The 18399-nt window shown below is 51.8% G+C and overlaps 1 protein-coding gene across 3 annotated transcripts in view; it reads left to right on the top strand.

Moving 5' to 3' along the window:
• The window catches only part of PHACTR3 (phosphatase and actin regulator 3), a 407993-nt gene that overhangs the window by 8611 nt on the left and 380983 nt on the right, over positions 1 to 18399 (top strand). For all 3 annotated transcript variants that reach the window (XM_059895900.1, XM_059895899.1, XM_059895898.1), the window contains exon 2: positions 134 to 354. The gene's annotated coding sequence lies outside the window, so the exon portion shown is untranslated. The remainder of the gene's footprint in view (positions 1 to 133; positions 355 to 18399) is intronic.

Below are 18399 nucleotides of genomic sequence, written 5' to 3'. Positions count from 1 at the left end.
TCAGACAGGGTAGGTGGAGGAGCCAGAGGGGGAGGTGAAGGTCAAGGCTGCAGACCTCCTTGTTGATTCACACGTAGTTCGTCCTGTGCATACTTATTTTGTCATTTTGTTTATTACTCGTCCCCTCCATTAGTCTCCCAGGCGAGGACATCCGTCGTGTTTTCTGCGTGACTGCAGCACTCAGACCAGCACTCAGCGCTCACAGGGAGTACTGCCCAGTTCCTGCCTGGAGGGCCCACCGTCCAGTGGAAAAGCAAGCCAACAGACAAAGCGTGATCAGCCTGGGATTCTGTGACTTGTAGGGTACTACGCGAGCAAGGACCAAGCAGGCCTCCTCTCCAGGACACCTAACAGGTACCTGCCAGCCATGGGGCTCTTCCACTGTCTCACCAAGAGTCACCACATTCGTCCGCCTGTGGTGTGTTTCTTTTTTTTTTTTTTTTTTTAACTTTGGGTTTATTTATTTATTTATTTATTTACTTATGGCTGTGTTGGGTCTTCGTTTCTGTGCGAGGGCTTTCTCTAGTTGCGGCAAGTGGGGGCCACTCTTCATGGCGGCATGCAGGCCTCTCACTATCGTGGCCTCTCTTGTTGCGGAGGCTCCAGACGCGCAGGCTCAGTAGTTGTGGCTCACGGGCTTAGTTGCTCTGCGGCATTTGGAATCCTCCCAGACCAGGGCTCGAACCCGTGTCCCCTGCATTGGCAGGCGGATTCTCAACCACTGCGCCACCAGGGAAGCCCTATGGTGTGTTTCTTGATTTAGACCAGTGCTAATGTCCCCTTAGCAATTAGCCTCTCGAGATCTCACTTTTTCCATCTGAAAAATGAGGATGCTTTCCCAGAGCTGTTTGCAGACTTTTGCAGGCCATGGTCACCATCATTGTCAGCGGTCTCGGGCCACAGTATGTGGACTACATGAAAGTACACGCACATCCATGCTAGACAATTTTGCGGGGACTGTAAAATTCTCTGAAAGGTTTATTATTTTTCTTTGGACACATGTGGAATTAGGGTCAGTTAAAGTGGAAAAGATAACTATACGAACTTATGATTTTCAACATTTTAAAATTTTACTCAGAAGAAATTATTCCTTTGGCTTGCGTGTGTTAAATTTGACTTAGACAGTTACATGTGAATACAGCAGAGTTACAGTTGACTAGTTGACAAAATGCTTATGTGTTGAAGGCATTTAGTGAAGCATTTATCAATTTTATTTTGCAAGGTTTGTTTGTATCTCGGAGCCAATAGATTTCATTTTTTTTCAGCCCTCAAATGCGGGTCCTTGAGAGCTTTCTCAACCAAAGCCTTGTTCCTACAAGGATGTGCCTCGGGATAAAATGGCTTCAGGCTGCCATTTGGGTTCTTTTTTTCTTTTTCTTTTTTTGCCGGTAGGGTTCTTGATTATCATGGGTCCAAGTACTGCTTAGATTCAAATGATCAGTCTTGAGAAATGAAGCCAAATGCTTGAAGTTTGGCTAGCTTCTGTCAACAGTTCCGTTAGCCATTGCTTGGTAGCAGATCATCTCAAAATTTAGTGACTTTGAAAAGATAACCGTTTGTTTTTTTGCCCATGGGTCTGTGGGTCGTCTGAGTGTTTCTACTGACCAGGCTTGGCTGCTGTCTGCGGGTTGGCTTATCATGTGCCATCAGCTGGTGGCTTGGCTCGGGACTCGCTGGGCTGACCTGGCTCTGCTCCGCGTGGTCCCTTGTCTTCCCACAGGCTGGTCTCCCTGCTGGAGGCAGGAGTGTGAGGGAGCAAAAGATGCAGGGTCCCTGGGGCCTCAGTTCCTCCACATCTTGCTACTGGAAGCAAGGCACAAGGCAGCCCAGATTCGAGCGGCACAGAAATGAACTCCGTTTCTCAATAGCAGGGGTCACAAAATCGTATTGCAAAGGGCGTGGATATATGAGAGAGGTGGAGAATTGGAGTTACAGTGGTGTATTTATCACAGATGGACAGCAAATCCCTCATTTGTGTTTTATAGTTCAAGGAAATGTTTAGCCCTAGCCAGAAATAGAACGTCCTTGTACCCGAATTCTGTCTGTCCTATACAGTGCAATCTGTGTTTCCTTGATGTTAAGTCCAGTGACAGAGATGCGAAATGCACATTCGCTGAGAATGGTCTTTCCCAGCATCAAGCTGTGTAGTGTCCAAGTGTATGTGTTGGTCCCAATGTCTCGTCAGAGGCCTCCATCCCTTGGGCTCTGGGGTTTGTAACTCTGCTGTTAACTAGTTGTCTGCCTTTGAACCAGTGAATTAATCTTCTGAGCCCCAGTTGCTTTCAAGACTGGGATGGCAATGTCGGCTTCCTCACAGGGCTGTCGTGTGGACTTAGTTAATATATGCCAAGGGCTTGACGAGCTCCTGGACACCTTGAATGTCTTCGATAAATGTGACCATTCCTGCTGTTCTTGCTGGCTCTCTAGAGCCCAGGGAAGTCTGTTGAATGAATGAATTAATGATGTGAGACCCGCTTTTCAAGAGCAGAGCAATAGAACATATGCGAGGAAAAGAAGGCAAGGAAGTTTGCCCAGGCCCTTGGGGTCTCGTGAGGAACAACATGGACCCCCGGTCCCCTGTCGTGTGTCAGATGTCTGGGCTGTTACGTAGCTAATGGGAGAATAACCTGAGACTTTTGAAGCATGGGAAGAGGGCTTTTTCTCAGAACTTTGAGATGCTTCTTTTCTGTTAGGATAGTAAAACCACGAGGATAGGAAAGGGTAACAGTATTATTGGAGAGGTTCCAAGCTCTTTCTGAACCAGGCATGGACAAGGGTCTGGGCGGAAGCCCGTCTTCTGATGGACAGTCCTTGCTGGAAGACAGATGGGGCCTCGTTGCTGCAGGAGGTGGGGGGCATCGGTGGGAGGGGATTCAAATGTTCTCAGGGACAGGAACAGGCTGGGAATGGCACTGGTAATATCTGAAATGGAACACTTGGGCCCCTTTGGCTCACAAGGAAGCTTCTGGGCATGGGAGTTCCTGAGCCCAGATGGTGGGAAAATCCTCAGAAAATTTTTGGATTTGGGTCCCTGCAGCTGGGCAGCAGCTGTGGGCCTGGAATCGGAGCCAACCACAAGCGGTACCCACCTGCTCTGGTTACTACATTTCTCCCAACCTCGTCAGGAGGGCCCAGCCATCTCTCATTTGAGAGTTGCAGGGAATACGGAAGAAGCTGGGAAGAGACTGTTGTGAAAGGATTAGGGAGATGGGCGTTCAGCCTGGAAGCCTCGCAGAGGCTCAGGGTTAATTAGCAGAAAGGCCCGGAACAGCAGAATTTGCGCTGTTTTGCACTCAGGCCTCAATGAAATCATCCTCTGATGTCATATTTTCTGCACCTGCAGAATTGCGTGGTCCACACTTGGTAATGTGGGCTCCATAATTTCGAGTTTATAATTGTTCTGACAGGGAACGGATTGGATCGTCAAATTATCTATGAAATAGCAAATTAAGAGCATAATCCTGATGGCATGGGACATGCCTGTAGGAACAAACTCCATGCCTTTTCAGCACATCTGTTACTGTGTCATAAATTAATAGGGTAATTACCGATGAGTCTTTTCCAGGTCTATCAGAATTCTGGTGGGCGACCTTCTCTCGGTTTTGGCTGTGCTCAGAGTCGCACACAGTAGCACTTAAGGTAGCTCATTACAACTGTTTCCTTTCTGATGCACTTAGAATACTTCACCCACGATGAAACGGAGAAGAAATTCAGGGCTCAGTTCTGGAGTGAGGCGGCCTGGGTCCCAGCCTCAGTTCTGCCACTTGCTGCCCTGGTTGGTTCCTTAATCTCTCTGAGCCTCAATTTTTCCACCTGTAGTAATGGGAGATGATAAGGCCCCCTGCCAACACTCAGCAGCAACGTTCCAGGTTGGCGAGAGAAACCACCTTGGGGGTGGATCTTCCTGCCCCCTGCAACCCATCAGAAGTCTGCGGCCTGGGTCTCCATCTTGACTGCAACCTCAGGAAAGACCCCAAGTGGGAACCACCCAGCTAGCCCCTCCTGCATTCCTGACTCACAGAAACTTTTAAGATAATAAATTGCTTAATTGCTGTAAGCAAAACAATACTACTAATAATAGTACTGACCTGTAGGGTCATTCTGAGGATGAAATGAGTCAATGCAGAGAAAGTGCTTAGGACCATCTTAGCATAGAGTAAAAGCTCATAAATGATAGAGGTAGCAAGCTTTGCCCTGATGTGTGAAGGAAAAGAACAGATAAAATACACAGGCTTACAAAGGGGGATTGGGGTAGGGTTGCCAGATTTAGCAAACTAAAATGTGGGAAACCCAGTTCAATTTGAATTTCAGATAAGCAATAAATTTTTAGTAGAAGTATATCCCATACAATCGTTGGGACATACTATGCTGAGAAGTTACTGGTTGTTTATCTGAACTTCAAATTGCACTGCGTGTCCTATATTTCATCTGGTAATCTGAGATCGAGGGGATTTCATTCTGCACATTCCAACAGATGTCTGTCTCTGGCGTGGTTCAGCCCTTTATTCCCTAATTGGAAAACAAAACAAAACAGCAGTTTCTGAGTGTAGAACTGACTTCGGCAATTACCAAACCTGACAACAATACAGAGGAATTACCATTCTCGTCGCCTCCTGGCAGAAGTGCAAGCTGGAATGATCCATCTGTAAACAGTCTGTCAAAATGATGGAAGAACTTGCAAATGTTCATACCTCGAACTTTGATCACAAAGGTATTCATCACAATGTTACTTAAAATAGCAAAATACCTGGAGAAAAAAAAAAAAACACAAACCTGTTGCTTAAATAACACTCTGAAACCTTCCCCTAAGTTTTTTTAGCAAGAAGCAAGAAATCCGATGACGGCTGTCAAAGAAGTTTTCGGTGGAGTGAGAAAAAATAAACACCAAAACATAGTCTTCTGGTTGGGCTGTCATTGGCCCGGGAACGGACATTTGGAGGTGACTGTCCACGTGCAGAGGGGTTCCTTCTGCAGATGCACTGGCCCCTCTACCATTCATCAGGGCTCACGCACAGACCATCAACTCTGATTCCTTGCCCCAGGGCCCGAGGTTCAGAGAAACTTGAAGTCAGAGGGTTGGATCGGTGTCTTAGGAAACATACAAAACGCATGCAAAATTCCTTTCACACATAACCCGTCAGGAATACCGGCTTTGCCTAAACTGAGGCGCTCCTGACAGCGTCTGGGGTGGAGTAAGGGCTCCAGACAGGCTTAGGGTCAGGCTGGCAGCCGTGCGCTGGGAGGATGCTGGTGTGATTTCGATTCCAACACGCGGCGAGGCTCCCTGTTACAAAGGCGGCGAGGCTCCCTGTTACAAAGTCAGCCACGTGTGTTTGCTGGATCCTGGGATGTTGGTGGGTGGAAGGGCGGTGAACGGTGGCCTGGCCAAGCCGAGGCTGGAATCCACAGCCTGATGGCTGGGGAAGTGATGGGTTGTGGATTACCCGCAACGTTGACGTGCATGAAAGAGTTTGGGGCAAGGTGGTTTCCTAAAGGACAGAGACAAGGCAGGGGGCGTTCCGTGGCATCCCCCTTGCCTACCTTCCCATTGCCATGTGGACTTGAGCCGCTGTCTCATGAGAAGGTGGAGGCAGCGCAGCTGTGGGCCCCCAGACCAGGGGCGCAGAGGTCGGGACCCGCCCCCCTTCTGCCGCAAGCCCAGCAATTCCGAGGCACCTTCTCCCGTAGACTCAGTAAGCACGGTGCTATGGCCCACAAGACTTCCAGGGCGCTTTGACAATGTTGACATTTCTTTTAAAGTCAGAAGAAAAAGGAACATCATAACAATGACTATCTAATAACAGATTCAGCCTGGATTACGTTCATCCTTATACCGATGGAATTGTGTAAAATATGCTTTTCAGTACTTTTTAGGGAGGAAGGGGACCAGGAAGGCGAAAGTGCCCGGGACCAGTGAGAAGCACGATATGGTTCTGGGTGGCAGCACCTCCTCAGTGAGGTCTTTCTCCGAAGATGGGTTTTCTCCTGGAAGTTTGGGGAAAAGGAGGGCCGGTGTCCTGCTGGAGGACGTACGTGGCCCTGTTATCTGCACAACTCGAGAGGACCCCAGGGACTCCAAGAAATTCTACCCGTGCAGGTGAGGGCGAGAGCAGTGAGGCAGCGGTGATGCACTGCACGCAAAAGCTGGGGTCTGGGGGTGCAGCCCCGGACATCTGAACGTTCACCTTTATCAGCAGCATCCGGGGAGGCCTGAGTGCTCGGGACCGCAAGCCTGACCCCGTACCGTTGGGCGTCTGTGGCAGGCTCTTTGACCTCTCTCTGCCTTGATTTCCCCATCTGTAAAGTGGGATAGTGAGGACACTTTCTCACGGGGTGGTCGTGAGGGCTACGGGAGCTGGTGCTTATAAACACTTAGCAGGGTATGCACGGGGCATGTGTCATCGATGAAAATCATGAGAAAGAGGGGCCAAGAGGAGGGGTCTGCGTCTGCAGTCCCTCCGTGTGTCTGCCGTGAAACCCTTCACCGTCCAGCGGCCCCCCTCGTGTGGCATGAGGAGTCCCCTCGGGCCGCTCTAAGCCTCGGCCAGGATATGATCTGGGTTACTGGAACGTGCACCCTGTCAGACTAGGACTCCCCTGCTGGTTGTCTTTGCAAAGAAGCACGTGTTGAAAGAACAGCAAGGAGACAGGGGCGCTAAGTCGCAGGGTGCAGGGGTTCATCCATAAGGGGCGCTGCTCTGCTTCAGCCAGACGACATCTGCACCCAGCACGGTGAGGCTGGGGGTGCCTGCCAGGGAGCAGCTGGGGAGATGGATGGTGATGAAAAGAAAATCTTTCAGCCCATCCTTCAGACAGCTTGGAATCACACATGAGCCAAAGGGCCTGGTGGAAACAATTCAGAGCTGACCCGGTGCCAGGCTCTGGGCTCGGCCCTGGGGCTCTGAGGCTGGTCCTTGCCTCCCGGAATCTGGTCCTCTGGGTGGAGGCATCCCGGGAGCCATCTGGAGGGCGATCAAAGGTCTAAGAGACATCCTGGGGGATCCCAGGGCGCTAAGTGTTCTGGAGACCGCCCGACGGCCACGGTGCAAATCCTGGCTCCCCACTTACTGGCTCTGTGACTTAGGGCAAATTACTCAACCTCTCTGTGCTGGTGCCCTCATCTGTGGTTTTTATGAGGGTTAAATGGGGTAATACATCTAAGTGTTTGGAAAACTGGCACAAGCTCCCGGTTCTTGTTCTGCCCTGGGATTCTGGGAAGGCATCAGGAGGGCTTCCTGGAGAAGGCAGCCTTTAGTGAGGCATCAAAGACTGAGGCTCCTTGAGGAGCCATGAAGTGGGGGGAGTGGAGGGGACAGTTAGGTTCACATTAGAAGGGGCGCTTGGGCTCCCCACAGGGTTAGGGGTCAGACAGGGCCCCAGAGACCCTGGGGCACTAGAACAACAACCCAGCCAGGCACGAGGTGACAAGAGGCCAGAGGGGCTGCTGACCCACTCTCAGGAAAAGTCTGCTCAAGAGAGATTTATGGCTGAGATGTGACGTGTCTCCCTCCCCACCCATCCCTCGTGGGGGGAGCTTGGCTGCTGCTGAACTTGGGTGCACGTGGAACACACATTCTTTCCCAGAAAACTCCAGAGCCCCGAGTTCCTTTGTCAAAGAGAGTGCCACCGGGCAGCGTGGTGACAGTGGCCGCCATCTGACGGGGCGACTGTGATTTAGGGAGGTGTCTGGGCGTCCGTGCGGATGGCCTGCTGCCCTGTCGTGTGGTGCCCTCTCATCTGGGCTGGTCACACCCGGCGGATGGATGTGCTGGAGAAACGAGATGAAGACACGGCACTCTGGAGATGTCACAGGGCGGCAGCCTCTGCTTTGCACCTGCCTGGTCCTCACTTTGCTACAGGAGCCACACGTTCGTCTGGAAAAGCCACTTGGGCGTCTGCTCGGAGACACGCTCTTGGTGATGGAGGTCTCGTCATCTGCTCTGTCTCACCCAGTTCTCATAACACTGCGTGGGGACCATCTTGATCTACATCCCATAGATGAGGAGACTAGGGAAGGAGAAGGATTCAGGGTAGAGGCTGACCTTGGACGTTGGACCTTGAGCCACAATCCGAACCTTTCGCCAGTTCTGTAGACAGGGTTTCTCGGCCCCGGTGCCGCTGATAGTTTGTGCTGGATCCTTCTCCATCGTGGGGCTGTCCTTGTGCGTTGTAGGATGTTTAGCGGATCCCTGGCCTCTACCCACGAGATGCCAGTAGACCCGCCCCCCTCCACTTGTGACAACCAGAATGTTTCCAGACCTGCCAGATGTGCCCTGGGGGAAAATCAGTCCCGGCTTAGAACTCATGCTTTAGGGAGAGGCTAAGATGACCTCAAAATATCTCCAGCTGCCCCCTTTCCTCCAACCCATCCACAGCACCAACACTGCCTGTTGGTCTGACCTGCTGAAAATGAGCTCCGACCTTGTCGCCTGCTGGGCTATGGTGTGCCTTGGTCAGGCTGCAGGCAAAGGTCTCCCAGAGATTGAAACCTCCACGTACCTTCCTCATCTGTATTTTGCTTCCCTGGCGATGCCTCAGAGCCTGTGTTAGCCTCGGGACATTTACACAAGCCGTTTCCTGTGCCACTTTATCAAGGCACTGCTCACATTCAGGTTAAACTGTCTGCGGTGTCCAGCATGGGGCAAAATCCCAAGGGTCTTGAAAGCCATCTGCGTGTTGTAGGCAACTGTGTGAGGAGTTGGGCGCCCTGATACTCAGCCGGCAGAGGCCAGAGTGGTGGCCTCCTTTCTGGAGGGTCATGGGGGGCCGAGGCCAAGAGGTGAAGTTCATGTGTTCCTGGCTCCAGTGGGTCACCTCTGGAAAGAATCCCGCAGGAGTGTAGCAGGTGTGTCTGCAGAAGGCTGTTCATCCCAGGCGCCGTGAATAGTGAGAAGTTGAGAGCAACTCAACGCCCGCTGACAGCAGGTTGGGTAAAGGCGAGCCCCAAGACTGCTCGGCACCGGCCACCTTTAGACGCAAGATGCACATTAATATTTAGGGACATGGTGCTCCTCGAAGAAGAGGAGAGGATGCAGACACACAGGGAAGAGGCCACGTGGAGATGGAAGCAGACATTGGAGCCACGCGGCTCTGCGCCAGGGTCACTGATGGCCGGCCGCGCTTGGGGGCCTGGAGGCCACAGGGAAGCAGTCTGGACTCTGAGCTGAGGAGCCCCTGCAGGGCTGGGAACAGGGGAGTGACATCCTGGGATTTACGCTTTAGGAGGACCACTTGGGCCGTGGGGGAGATGGGCTTGGAGAGGGGGGAGGGCAAGGAGGTCAGTGAAGGATACTGGGGGCTCACAGCATCGAGGAGGCAGGAGAACCAGGCCTGGGGCTGGGCTGGAAGCAAAGACGCTCTCGAGGCCCAGGACAGAGAGGCTGCAGGAATGGTCTGATCAGAATCACTCCTGGAATGAGCGAATGCCGCCGTTTCCAGGCTCGGTTACCCTCTGCTGGATCGTCGTTGTCCCGGGGGGAGGGTCTGATTGGCCAGCATGCTGGTGGGCCTGCTTCTCGGCTTGGGGACAGCGGCACTCATTATTAACAGTCCTACCCGATGGCGTTCAGGGCGGGGAAGTTCCCCAAAAGGATAACGTGAGAAAGAAGAAGTGGATGCTGGAAGTCAAAAATCCAGAGAAGATAAACCAGAGGCTACTACACAGATGGTGACAGACACTGCAGAAGTGACTGCGGTTCCTAACCCTCTCTGTGTCCACAGGATTAGTGATGTGACTCCCTGTATTCTCCCCAAAAGATGTCAGTTTCCCCATCCTTTGAATTTGGGCTGGGCTGTGGCTGGCTTTGTTCAACTTAATGAGTCAGAATGGACAGTGTGCCAGCCCAGAGCCCCAGGCAACAGGAGGTCTTGGGTGATTCGGCTCTCTAGGGACCCTGCCCAGATGCCATGAGAATAAGCCTGTGGGGGATGAGAAGCCACACGCAGGAGAGCCCAGTTGTCCCAGCCAAGGCCATCCTAGACCAGCCAACAACCAGCCAGCCCAGTCAGCTCTCTCAAACACATGAGAGAGCCCAGCCAAGACCAGCAGAGCTGCCCACCTAAACTGCAGAGGACCACAGAATAATGAGTGAGTCCAGCTGAGCCCAGAAGAACCACTGGCTGATCCATGGACCCATGAACAATAGTAAAGGTTTATTGTTTCAAGCCTTTTAGTCTGGGACTTGTTTGTTATGCAGCAAATGCTAACTGATGTTCAGTAAATAGACCAAGGCTTAGGGAGAAGATTGATTTGGCCAAAGTCACATGACTGGTGGGTGTTAGGTCCAGAGGGTAGACCCTGACTCCAGTGGAGCCAGTCCCCATAATAACAGAACCAGAGTCAATAAGAGGTTTGTTTCAATAACCAAAAAAACTTCCCAGAGAAAGAAGAAGCAGCACGTCTTTACTGCATGCGGCCCGGAGTCTCTGCAGTGGCCCTCAGCTCCCAGGCTGAGCAGCGAGAGAACATCAGACGTGTTTGTAGCTCAGACTCTGTTTCTTAGCACCTCGTGGGGGCTCCTGGCTCATGGAAATGAACATATTGGGCTGCACTAAGGCGAGAGAAACACAACAGAGACAATGATTCCAAAAGTAGCGCTAACTGAAGTAACAGCAAAACTCATTTGGTGGAACACACGGCTGGGAGGACCTCACAGTTCTGGAAGGCGCGGCTCAAGGGGACGGGTGTGAATGCTCTTCCCAGCCTGCCTGGCCACCGGGAATTGGGGCTCTGCTAAGCAAACGGCGGGCTGGGGAGAATGTAGGCAGGCGAGTCCTGGCCCAGACCTGGTGTCACCCTCAGGACTTCCCTGAATCCCAGCTTTCCCATCCATAACATGAGATAGTAACACAAGGCAAAGATGAAAGAGAACAGTGTCCTGGAAAGATGGAAAGGCCTGTACAAAAGTGTGGCATTGAGGTCATGAGCATGGACTTCGGGTCGGGTTTGGTCCTGCCTCTGGGCAGTTGTCACTTAAGTTTTCAGAGTCTCATTGTCCTCATTGTAAAAGGAAGATGATAATGACACTTGACCGCGAGAACCAGAAGACAGGCCTTTCAACACCAAACCTCCCTCTTCCCCAACACTTAGCCTGGTACCTGTTATATGTTAGGCTCTTGATGAATAGTGGCTGAGCCAACAGAAAAAGTATAGTAGCTGTTCACTGAATACCTCCTATGTGCCATGTGCGTTACATACTGTATCCATTGGAGACATACTGTCTCCAGGGAATATCTATCTATCTATCTATCTATCTATCTATCTATAGAGAGAGAGAGAGAGAGAAGAGGGGAGAAATGAAGCTAGGACCTGCACCCTGATGGGTGAGAAGGAGGTAACTAAGTCAACAGGGCAGGGAGCATCAGCAGTGGCAACAGCAGGTGCAAAGGCCCTGTGGTCAGGGGAGCAGGGGCATGTGAAAAAGAAGAACTGAGGGAGATGCAGCCAGGCAGATCAACAAGGGCTGGACCACACAGGCCTCGGAGGCCAAGGTGACGGGTTATTGGAGGGCACTGAGCAGAAGGTGACTTGACAGTGAAGGGGCTGCTGGAGGAGCCCGAGGGGTGGAAGGGAAGCAGGTGAGAGACAGAGGTGACCTTGGCAAGGGCTCGGGCAGTGGGATGCCAGGCTGCTTCCACACCTTGGTGCTGTCTCTGCAAAGGCGCTTTATAAATAACGTGTTTTGTAGCTGCTGACATTCAGGGTCGGCCTGGAGGACCTGAAGACAGGGGCCTCTGGCCTCCCGCCCCAGCCTTCCTGGGCCCCCATCCCTTGCCCAGCTTCTTCTAAGGGGCGTGCCTTGCTGGTCAAGAAAGTTGTTATCTTTAAAAATTAACTTCCAAGTAAAACCCTCCTGCAGGGGACTTGCCTCCCCTCCCCCATGCCTTCAAGACTGATGGAGATCAGATGTGTGTGGGGTAGGGCAGGACCATAGGGTGACAGGTTCAGATGTGCTTTTAGAGCCCAGCCTTTCCTAACAGAGTCTGAGTTCAATGGCAAAACCACAGCCCCACAGAGAAAGGCGCCTTGCTGCCCTCGCCTCTGAGCAGACAGAGTCCAAGGCAGTGGGACCCATAGACTCAGCCCCGTCCTCCTGCTGTTCCGTGGTCTTTTGGAAAGAAAGCCCAAAAGGTAGATTTGAGGGGAAGGCTTTCCAGTGTCTGGGCACCAAGAAGGCCAGGTTGGCACCGAGGCCTGTATTCCGGCCTCGCCTAGCTCGCCCCCAGGGGCATGTGGCCCCTCCCGCCTTGCTCTCTGCACACCGGCCCCGCAAACCTTCTCAGGGCTGATACTTTCAGTGCCGGGTGCAGCTACAATCTGATCGGTGGGACAATCGGGCCAGCAAATTGCGGCCAAATCCAACCCACCCCCTGTGTTTGTAAGGCCTGCAAGCTATGAATGCCTTTTACACTTTCAAATGGTTGATTAAATTTAAAAAGATCAAACCAATATTTCATGACCTGAAAAATTACCTGAAATTCACACTTCCGCATCCACAAAGGAAGTTTTATTGGAACACAGCCACGCCCGTTACAATATATACTATGTGACCTTTTACAGAAAATGTTCTTCTGACGCCTGGTTGGAATTGTGAAATCCCTCCCTGCTTGTTGTTAAACAGTGGCTGCCCTGAGCGCCCCTCCCCAGGAACCTTCGGGACCTCTCCCAATCCATCAACAAAGGGGTGACAGCTGGGCCGTCAGGAGGGGTCCAGACCCCTGTGACAACCCAGGTCTTCTCTCGTGGTGGTTCCCACCATTCTACCCGTGCTTCGTGGTTTAAATCCCGCCCCTGGTCCTCTTGCTGTCCTTCAGCAAACTGTGCTTCCTTTTGCCGCAGAGTCTTAGCTCACTCTGTTCCCTGTGCCCGGATGCTCTTCCCCTCGTCCCCACCACCCACACAAACTCAGCTGGTCCCTCTCCTCCTCAGGTCTCGGCTAAAGTGTCCGCGGAGCCTCCTCTGCTCCAAGGTTAGGTCAGATCCCCGGTTCCGTGCTGCTGTGGCCATGAACTTCTCATGGTGCAGCCCATCGTGATCCCGCAAATATTTGTAATTAAATCCTCACCGCCTGCTGTGTTTACTGCCCTGCTCAGTGCGGGGACCCTGCCGTCGTTCTCAGGGCTGAATGGTGGGCACCTGGGAGGCACCAGGCTCCTGGCAGGACTCTGGGAAAAGATGGTTGACTGACTGCGTTCCCGTGGCTTCTGTAACAAATGACTACGACCCGGGGGGCCTAACACTGCAGAGATGTATCCTCTCACAGCTCTGGAGGTGGAAGTCCAAAATGTAGGTGGCTTCAGGACCACGCTCCCTGCAGAGGCTGGAGGGGAGGATCCGTCCTGCCACTTCCAGCTTCTGGTGGCCCCAGGTGTTCCGTGGCCGGTGGCCGCATCCCTCCCATCTCTACTTGCATCGTCAGGTGGCCTCCTCCTCTTCTGTTCCTCTCCTCTGTCTCGCTCTTATGAGGACACTTGTCATGGATTATGGGTCCACCCAGATAATCCAGGGTAATCTCTGGACCCTTAATCACATCTGCAAAGACGCATTTTCCAAACAAAGGCACATTTTGAGCTTCCAGCGATTAGGACCCGATATCTTTGGGGGGCCATTTTTTAGTATACTGCAGTTTCCTGATTACAGATTCAGTGGAGGTGGAGGCCTTTTTAACAAACAAACTGTTTATTTTAGAAGAGTTTCAGATTTACACACTTACTGTGAAGAACGTGTAGAGTGTTCCCATGTACCCCACACCTAGTTCCCCTACTAACGTTTTAGATCAGTGTGGTATGTTGTCACAACTAAGGAAGCAATAGAGTCCGCACTTTGTGTGGATTTCCTTAGTCCTTTCCCTAATGTCCTTTTTTCTTTTTTTTCCTCCGCCGCGCCGTGAGGCTTATGGCTTGTGGGATCTTAGTCCCCTGACCAGGGATTGAACCTGTGCCCACAGCAGTGAAAGCATAGAGTCCTAACCACTGGACCGCCAGGGAAGTCCCCCTAATGTCCATTTTTTTAAAAAAAATTGGAGTGTAGTTGCTTTACAATGTGTTATTTTCTGCTGTACAGCAAAGTGAATCAGCTGCACGTGTACATATATCCCCTGTTTTTTGGATTTCCTTCCCATTTAGGTCTCTAATGTCCTTTTTCTGTCCCGGGATCCCACCCAGGACCCGACATGACATCTAGTAGTCACGTTTCCTTAGGCTCCTCTTGGCTGTGGAGGTTTTTCAGACTTTCCTTGTCAGGTATTTTGTAGAATTTGGGTTTGTCTGATGTTTTTCTCCTGGTTAGACTAGGGTTAAAGGTTTTGGGGAGGATGATTGGAAGGGTGCCCCTCTCATCACATCATATCCGGAGACCACGCACTCAACCTGACTTATCACTGTTGATGTTGACTTTGACCACCTGGCTGAGGTCGTGTTTATCAGATTTTTCTGCTGTAAAGTTACTCTTTTTTTTCCCCCTCCCTTTCCATCCCATCCTCTTTGGGAGGAGTCACAATGCACGGCCCACACTTCAAGAGTAGAGGTCGTGCTCTACCTCCTTGAGGCTGGAGGATACATCAACTATTTGGGATTATTCTTCATGGGAGACTTCTCTCTTCTCCCCAGTTTATTTATTTATTCAATCATTTTTTTTAGTCAGTATGGTCTCATGGATATTTATTTTAGCTTTGAGTTTTAATCCAGTGTTACATTTTTATTTTTCTTGCACAAATTGTCCAGCTTTGACCACTCGGGGTTCTTCCGTTGGCTCCTGTGTCTCTTTGACTTACCCCCCCCATCACTGTGGGTGGTTATTATTATTATTTTTAAGCGTTTCCTGACTTTCTGGCACTGGAAGATGCCCCAAGTCCATCTTGCATATTCCTGTCCAGAATAAGCTACTTCTCTAAGGAGCTCTGGTCGCTTTTATTGGAGAATGGTATTAGAAACCAAGATCTGGGTGCTGGGTGTGTTCACTGCTTCTGGGGTGTCGCCGCTTCTAGGTGTGCTCAGCTGGCAGAGTGAGGAGATGGGTGTGTGTACACTAAGCCAGGCCCTACACGTATCAACACATATTTTCATATGCAACTACCTGTGTCTATATTAAGGTCAGCATGAGTTCATACCGGTATCTCCAAGTGTAACCCACTACTTCATGGGTCATTTTCACCTCACCTCTTTGCTTATGGCACTCAAACAGTGAGAAAACCTGCGGTCCAGAGAGCATCAACTTCCCCTTCTGTAAAACACAGGGCTTAGAAGAAGGGGCCATCCATGCTGCTTCCAGCACTAACCCCCTAGGACACCAAGATAAAACAAACACAAATAAGCAGTTCATTAACCCAGATCCTATTTTTCCATTTGAACACAGCAGGTTTTTCCTAATGAATCTTAAACATATACTCTGGAAGGGCCTTTTACCTTTTCCAGGGATTATGTTGCAATCTAAACAAATATGTAAGGAACAAAAAACAGCCATGATGACATGAACATTTAGTGTAGCCTGCGGAGGCCCTGGGCTATTTGTCACCGTCCGTGTGGATGGCACAGCCTCACTATGGGGTGATCACGCACCTCTCCTCTCCTCCCCAAAGATCTTTGACCAAACAGGCCCCCTTTAATGGGGGAATCAATTAATGCACCAGAAAAGCTATGATCTGTGCTTCAGTGGGCCACCCAGGAGGCAACCCAGCTCTTAAAGATGTCAGCTGAGACGGGGAGACCTAGGGGCAAGTTCAGAGGTGCCTTCAGTTCTTTTACAGGAATTCCTCACCACCGCCTGCCCATCCAAGGGTTGATAGTGTTGACAAATGCACTGGGCCAGGTCGCCGTTTTATAGCTATCCAAGTAACCCTGAGCCAATCAGAATAAACAATCACTATGAAAGTTGAATCCAGAACCGTCTTCATCCCCCCCCCCACCGCCCCCCTCCCCCCACCATGTGGAGTCCCTCTCTGACCCTTCAGTGCCTCCTGCTCTGCTTCCCCCGTACCCTTACCCAGTGGCAGCCAGAGGGCAAATGAGCCATGAGCCTACCACCTTCCCCACCTAGACTTCAGCACCAGGGGACAGGATCTGTGTGGGTTTCATCACCAGGTAGGCTGAGGATGTGGGCTCTGGGGCAGGTGCCCAGGAGGCAGCCTCTGTGGAACTTGGGTTCTCTAAGGCTCAGCCTTCTCATCTGTGAATTGGAGGCAATAATACCCCCAACTCAGAGGTAGGGTTACTATTTCCATTTTAGAGATGAGGATTCTGCACACTAAAATTTGATGAGCGTTGCTTTAATTATTGGCAAGTCTTCTTTTCTTCCTTGCTTCCTTCCTTCCTTCCTTCCATCTATCCATCCAATTATCACTTAGTACCTCCGCGATGTGAGGCTCTGTATGGAGTCCTTAGGAATACAACAGTGATCTTTCTGGAAGTCTTCGCTCATCATGGTGGGGAAAGAGAATCAAATAAATACCTACGTTTTGGCCCAGTCAGATGAAGGGTGGTAACAGAGGCAATGGGGACCCAGGGGAGGGAGGGCCCGTTTTCCTGCAGGGTAGGGTGAGTGACAGAGGGGCAGAGGGAGGTGGGCGGGAGAAGCACATTGGGGTGGGCTTGTGTGCCAGCTTGCTGAGTTGGGACCCAACCTGCCAGCAGGAAACTCTGGTGCATGCCTTAGCAAGGGAAACTAAATTTGAAGAGTGAAAAAGAAACAAGAGAAAAATGACTTTCTCTCCCTCGGAAACTGTGGCCGCGTTTCATAATCCTGAGCGCTTGGAATAGGTTAAACTTGCTTTCCCTAATGGAGTGTGGCAGCAACAATGTAGCGCTTATCTGGAAATCTTTCATCTGAAGACAGGCAGATGCTGTGCTCCTTCCTCTCCAAGGCGGAAGTTATTTATCCACCTGAACCTTGACGTCAGTATTGAATCGTTCAAGGAATTCAGGGCTGGTACCGCTGGAATGATCTGGGTAATTAATAATTTGTTCCCAGGAGATGGCAGGGCTGATAGGATCTCACGTGATGCCGAGATTTCTCCTTCCCTTCTCCTAGAACACGCCTCCCGCTGCCCCTCACTCTGGCCCACTGGGTTCTGGATGGTTCTATTTTTTCAGTCATGGTTCTGGGGGTCTCCTCGGGTGACCCTGTTCTCTGCTCCTCACAAGGACTGGCCTCCCCAGATAGTGTTAACTGGTCATTTCTTTAAACAGTTATTCAGGCCGGATTTCCTATTTTTCCTTCCCCCATTTCTGGCAGCTCGCCGGCCCGGCTGCACCCCCTGGCCTTCTGCCAGGTGTGTGCTACACGGGCCCAGGTGGGAGTCACCTGCTGGAGCTTCCCTCCTCCCATGAAAGCAGGTCCCCTGTGAACTGGCCACGGGAAATCTGCAGGTTCCACACAAAACCCAGGCACCTGGGTTCTGTTGAGGAACCGGGTGATCTGGGCATCCACATTTGGCAACAGTGGGCTGGAGCTGGGGGCCGTTGCTGCCTTCAGGGGGCTTCTTTTGCCTGCCTGCTTGAAGCTGAGTGAGGGAAGGGGGCCCTCACCTCCCTGGTTTCCATCCATGCTGGACCCACCGCATCCCAGGCCTCGCGGGTCACTGACATGGAGCAGAAAATGTGCACACATCAGGTGCACATCTGGGTCAGATTGAGACGATCCCACCATCCCCACCGGATCATGGCTGTTTGCAGAACTAAGGCTGGGGGTCCTGCAGGAACTGCGGAGAGTGCGGGCAGGGGGCGATTTGGCAGAGACAGAGGGAAAGCTGGAGCTTGTGGAAGGGCACTCATCCTCACTCGGGGCCCAGGACAGGCTGGAGGAGGGAGGTCTGAGCTCACAGGGGTTCCCCAACGTGATCTCGTCAGCTGGGGCAATGGGCACCTTTGCGGATGGTGGACCAGCCAGAGGGATCTCTCCTCACTCTGGAACCTGTTCAGACCTCAGCACGCCCTAGGGAGCCCCATGGTGCCCTCCAGCTGGCAGGAGAGGCCCATGGCAGTGAATTTCAGTGATGGGGAGACTAAGAAACATGGCTATTTCTTGCCCCTCTGAGCTGTGGCCTGAGATTCTCAATGGCTCCATGGGACCCTGGAGCCCTGGGCACGAGGGCACTTTCTCCTGCTCTGTGTGGCCTGCAGCCTCTGGATCAGCATTCTTCTGGGCAGGGGGCCATTGCCTCATTCACCAACTGGGGCAGTAGCAATTTCGCATTTCAATCTGACCCCCGTCCCCGAGACAGATGAGGACACTGGTCTCAGAGGCCCCCCCGGGTCACCCACTGGGATTCGGACCCCAGGTCAAGCCAGGCCTGAATCTCACCCACTCCCAGTTGGCCACTGCTATGACCATTTGTTCCATTTTGTCTGCACAGAGCAGAGGCTGGTCATCCCTGTGTCCTTAGCCAGTGCCTGGCCGGGCCCGTC

The sequence above is a fragment of the Balaenoptera ricei genome, chromosome 15 (assembly GCF_028023285.1).
Source record: "Balaenoptera ricei isolate mBalRic1 chromosome 15, mBalRic1.hap2, whole genome shotgun sequence".
In the NCBI taxonomy this organism is placed as follows: domain Eukaryota; kingdom Metazoa; phylum Chordata; class Mammalia; order Artiodactyla; family Balaenopteridae; genus Balaenoptera; species Balaenoptera ricei.
This window is presented reverse-complemented; position numbering and strand designations above follow the sequence as displayed.